The sequence below is a fragment of the Salvia miltiorrhiza genome, chromosome 1 (genome assembly GCF_028751815.1).
Source record: "Salvia miltiorrhiza cultivar Shanhuang (shh) chromosome 1, IMPLAD_Smil_shh, whole genome shotgun sequence".
NCBI classification, from domain to species: Eukaryota; Viridiplantae; Streptophyta; class Magnoliopsida; order Lamiales; family Lamiaceae; genus Salvia; species Salvia miltiorrhiza.
Genome location: NC_080387.1, coordinates 6,533,548 through 6,539,566, shown reverse-complemented (window position 1 = coordinate 6,539,566; position 6,019 = coordinate 6,533,548).

Below are 6,019 nucleotides of genomic sequence, written 5' to 3'. Positions count from 1 at the left end.
GATTCCATCAATTCTATGATTGTTTTAATTCATAGACTTTATAAATCTATAGATTGTTATAATAATAAAAAAAATGTCTATCAAAAAACATATAATATAATAGATATAAATTGAAATAAGATCTTACGCAATAAAATATATATGCAGCATGCTAATCATATTACATTTTCTATCATTAATCTGCTAATATTGCACCAAGGGGATTCACCAAGGGAATTTATTTACTATCATTAATCTGCTAATATTGCAACGAAACTTCAAGTTTGACCTTCAATCACTTAAGGTTATTATACTTTTATGGCCTGAACTTCAATCACTTGGCAATTATCATTGCAAAATTGAGTGAAAATTTAAAATGCCTTATTCCTTAAGTTATATGTGAAAAATGCCTTCTTTTATAAACATAAGCATTTTATGCCCTATTCTTTAAATACCATTTGATTTGATACGTTTGCTTGGTTTTTTGTGAAAGTCTTACACATTTGATATATTTGACAGGTATCAGTCATGAAAGTCAACGATTTAACAGCTATAAGTCAAGAACTCATCTGACCGGTGGGTGGGTAGATAGATCATCTGACCGTCCCCGACGGTCAGATCATTTCATCGAGCGGTCAGATGATTTTACCGGGCGGTCATATGATCTGGGTGGTCGGATCATCTGATCGCTCGGTAAAATCATCTGACCACCTGGTGAAATGATCTGACCGCCTCAGATGATCTACCACCTACCGGTCAGATGAGATTTTGACCGATAGCTGTCAAATCGTTGACTTTTATGACTGATAGATGTCAAATCGGTCAAATGTGTAAGACTTTCACAAAAAACCAAGTAAACCCATCAACATCAAAGGGTAAAATAGGCTGAAATAGAGATTTATTAAAAAAAAAACGATACCTAAAAAATCCTTGAGAGCACAATAAAGCAAACTAAGGGTCGAGCCTCATTAAAACCTTACTAAAGAAATCCCAAGGGAAAAGAGTACCCATCTAAAAATAAGAAGAGCAAAAATAAAATAAAAGAACGGAAAAGGGAAAACTTAATCATTGATCAGAGTCATGACGATCATCCTCCACTAGAGGATCAGGATCATCAATCATATCTTCCAACGCTTTACGCCATACGCCACGTGGTCTTAACAAAGGCAATCGCCCTGTCAGCAGCCGAGGAAAATTTGAGAGTAAAGTACCCTTTCCCAGCGGTATAATCTGCCAAGATTGCTCAAGATGCCAAAGCTGCTGAAGTTCAGCATGGAGATCAGCAACAAACCTAGGTCGATCACCCTTACGAAGGATGAGACGACCTTGAATAACATGAGTGAAAGAGTGAATCTGACGCTGATGAAAAGCCTCCGAAAGGATAAGACAAAGCTTATCATCGACGATAGTTGGAGTAAGCACTGTAAAATCGTGCGCTGGGAGGTCAGCCGGATGCCTCTTCTTCGACCTTAGAGTCTCCGCGAAGGTGGGGCCAGATTTATCACCCCCATGCAGACCATGATGCGGCGGGTGAATGTGGTGTCCCTCCGTTTGACGTGGAGGCAGAGTAGCCTTAGCCGAAGTCTCCTACAGGACGTCTTCGCCCTTCGTCGGGGGTCCAAGAACAGTGATCACGCTCGAGGAAGATGGAGTTATCTGGCCAGCGGGATCACGAGTAAGCGGCGAAACCCTAGGCGGAGCCCTAGGGTTATCTTGCTGAAACGGTGGCTACTGTAAAAGATTGACAGCGGAGGCCATTCCAAAGGTAGCAGCCGGCCCCTCCAAACCTTCAGACGGGGGAGACTGGTAGGGTTGGTGGAAAAACCGGCAGTCGGAGCGTGACAAGTCACGGCGGCGGCGAGCAGACCCCTAAAATGGTTAGCCTCCATCGTTCCCAAAGGAGAAACCCAAGTGCCGATTTCAGGGGACAAGACAGCATCAACGGCGGCGTCAATCAGGAACGGCGCAACCGAAGCCTTTAGGGTAAGCTTGGCTGGCGGCAGAGTTGGCAGAATTGAATCGAGAAGATTACCTGTACTAGGAATGGGGCGATTGAAGTTTGTGGAGACTTTCGAGAAAGGAGCAGAGTTATTGGGAGACGCCATGGAGCGCCGGAAAAAGGCAGCAAACGCCGACCGGCAGTGATCAGAGAGTTAGCGCAGGCTAGGGTTAGGGCGTAGATGAGTTGCACGAGAGAGAGAGAGACATGAGACGCATTTTTCTTCCGTCAATTAAATTTCTCACGATCTTTTACCTTTGATCATTCACCTTAAAGACGAAGACCCATTTTCATACACTACGAAGATCGGGAGACATACTAGTGTCTCATGAAAGAATTGTGTCTTTCCTATAAGGTACTATTGAAGATTGATTTATTAAATTATTTTTTATATTTGCTATTAAAGTTATAATTTTTCACCGTTAGATTACTTTTTAATGTCACCGGCTAATTACTACTTCATTCGTCCCATTATTTATGACCTATGTCTATTTGACATGGAGATTAAGAAGAACAAAATTAAGATAAAGGTGTGTGTGTCTATATGGATAGTAGTGTGTTTAATGATTTTTTTATTATTATTAATTTTTCCCAACTAAAGAGATTTTTTCCCTCTATTTTAACATTTTCTTTATATATGTTTAATTTAATTATTGTTAATACTTTTGAAAATATTGGTAAATTAACATTTCACTGTTTTTTTCCCTTTATTCGCATACAATGAAATTGAATAAAAAAATGAAACTGAGATTTAAAACACAAATTAAAATAGAATTGAAACTGAATTAAAAGATTAGATAATGATGCCACTTTTTTTTTGGTGCCATTATCTTGCAAGAGTTTGCCCGAAATCTATCAAAATTAAATTTCATTCAAACTTCAAAAAAATTCAAATTTTCCACAATTTGTATAATTACAACTCCTATAAATATAAAAACTCAAAAACTTCAATTCATCCACTCATAAAAACTCTCTACACATCAACAAAATGAGAAGAAAAAATCTTTCTTCTTCTGAGAGAGCTTCCATAATTCAATTTCTACTTGAAGACAATAAAGATGGCAAAACAATAAGGGGCAAAATCCTAAAGCCATTATTAAATGGTCAAGTTCAAAGACAACCATCAATCATATATGGGCTGAAGCAATACAGCAACCAAAAAAACAGGTGGCATAATCAAGTAAGAAAATCTTAAGGCCACGAAGAAAATGAGTGCAGCTTGATTTAGAATTGCTATCTTGGACTTATCAAATAGATCCACCATAAGAAGGCAAGCATGTAGAATTTAATGCAAGTACAGTGGGAAGATGGATTCATCAAGGACTGATCAACGCTCTGTCACACCCCAATTCTTGAAACAATAATTATAATTGGGGTACGACTCATCATTTAAAATGAACAAGGGAAAAACCATGTGAAATCCGAATAGAATGAATAACAATCGGGCTTAGCCCCTTTTGATGAAGAAAGACAGGTATTCAAGTGATACGAATCAATCAACAAACATAATAACTTCAGGATCACAAGTTTAGTTTCATACTTCAGATAACCAACATTTAGAGAATGAAATACTTGCAAATTAATAGTCTCGACTCAACAAAAGATGTCGTTTAGAGTCGTAGCATAAAGGTCTTAAGTTAAGAAAACAAAAGACAGATACTGGCTAGTTCTACAGCGGAAGTCAAAACACGGAGTTAAACCCTAGCCTCAGCTCGTCCCCTACCGCGTCCTCTTGGCGCATCTTCCATTCTGATTTACGGACGATATCAACACAAAAGTGAGACTCATTCCGCATGCATGCATACATGTATACATACATAGATATACACAAGGTATATCGCTTCTATAGTGTAACCCTATGAAAGGCTAACTCTATGTGGAGACTGATCTATCTTGGTGGAATACTCAAGTGAATCCTTAATCTCATCTCATTGCTTCTACGTTATAACATATCTATGTTTAACGTCTCTATCTTACCAGTCCTTACTCAAATCGATCAAGCGGAGCTATCACGACTAACATTCCCAAGGTATTCTTGGGTGGTACTCAAACAGTTTGTAAGAGTTCTCATCATTCTGATCGTATAGGCAGTGAACCTAAAACGATAACATAAACTTTCATTCATTCATTCATTTGTTTCTTTTGAAACCTTCATAACATGTGGACAATAAATGTCCCATTCCTTAAAAACTTTGCTTTTGCCGGAAAGATTCAAGGAATCTAACTCGACCATTCATCATTAGTTCGTTAAGGGCTCGGTAGTCCCAAACACGAAATAACATTCATTGAGTCGTTATGGGTTCGGGTAGTCCCTAACACGATGTTAAGTTGGTTATATGAGTCGGAGACTCAAAATAACAATATGAAAGCGATTAGCAATTCATAACTTATAGCATATGGAAAGCGGTAAGCAATTCACATAGCATCATTCATTAAAAGCACGCACTTCTTGAAAACTCTCAAAATAATTAATAACTTTGAAACTTTTAAATCATACCTTTTTCTTGCGGCAGGGGATTCATCCCTGAACAGCCTATTCCACAAGTAGCACCGAATTGTACTGCTGAAGAAAAGTTTCGTAATGAAAAGCCTCCAACGTTTGATGGTTTGGGCGATCCCACGGACGCCGAGAAATGGGTCAGGGCAGTGGAGCGAATCTTTAGCTACATCTGTTGCGATGACGAAGACAAAGTGACTTACGCGACTTACCAACTGGTAGACGAAGCCGACTTCTGGTGGGAGTCGGTGAGGCGCGCAATGACTGAGGAACAGTGGGAAATTTTCACTTGGGAAGATTTTAAGAATGAGTTGTATGAGAAGTACATACCAGGATGCTATAGACAGAAGAAACGGAATGAGTTCTGGAACTTGAAGCAGAGGGCTGGGACAGTGACTGAGTATGATAGGGCCTTTAACCAGCTGTCAAGATATGCTCCACTCTTAGTGGATACTGATGAGAAACGCGCAGAGAAATTCAGGAACGGACTGCGCCACGAGATATCGATCTCCCTAGCAAGTCAGGGAGGTCTCACTTACGCACAAACACTGAGCAGGGCTCTCACTTTTGAGTCATTGCTACCAAGGGAGAAAGGAAAAGCTCCTGGACAGTCTGGATTTGTACCACCTAGCAAAATATCTAGGGAATTAGTCATTTGTTTGGGCTCAATGAATTTGGGCTCAATGGGTTTTCATCTTCTATACTTAATATATAGAATATTTCACATACTCATATTTAAATTAATATGCAATGCACAAGAATTTAAATAGCTTGAATTTTCACAGAAACTTTTGTAAATCATTTTTGTTGGAATTAAAATAAATTCTTTTTCTCAATCCGACGTGAATCATCTTAAATCTATGTTCAAAATTATTCTAAACTTAGCTCGAGGAAATGGGGTATTACACGCTCACTCAAATGTTATAAAGTATGATCTTATCGCTCCTAACAAGTACAGTGGGAAGATGGTTCTCGACATTCACCACTTCTCTGAGTTAGTTCGCGCCTTTAGTTTTAAGCTTTGGTGGCTTTTTCAGGATAGAGAGTCTCTTTGGGCTAGATACATGTGGGCCAATTACTGTAGTGGCCGGTTTCCTCAGCGTTCGCATTACACTGCGCATGTGAGTCATACTTGGCGTCGTGTGATGCGCATTTCTGATTCTGCTCATTATCATATTATGTGGTCTCTTGGGAATTGTAGGATCAATTTCTGGAATGACATATGATTCGGGGATCACCCCTTGAGCTTATATAGTCATCCCGAAAATGGTCACACTTTCACTAAAGTTTGTGATTTTTGGCATAACTTTGCTTGGGATGAAACTCGCTTGCATGATTTATGTGATTTGCATGATCTTCCTGTTGATTTGATTGATGCCCTGAGCCGGACGCCGATTGTGTTGGGGACGAAGGATGTGATGCGTTGGGATTTGACCAGTCATGGTGAGTTATCGACTTCCTTTGCTTGGGATCTTGGCCGGAGACGACTCCCCGAGCAAACTTTGTTTGCTAATATTTGGAGTGATTATCTTACTCCCACCATT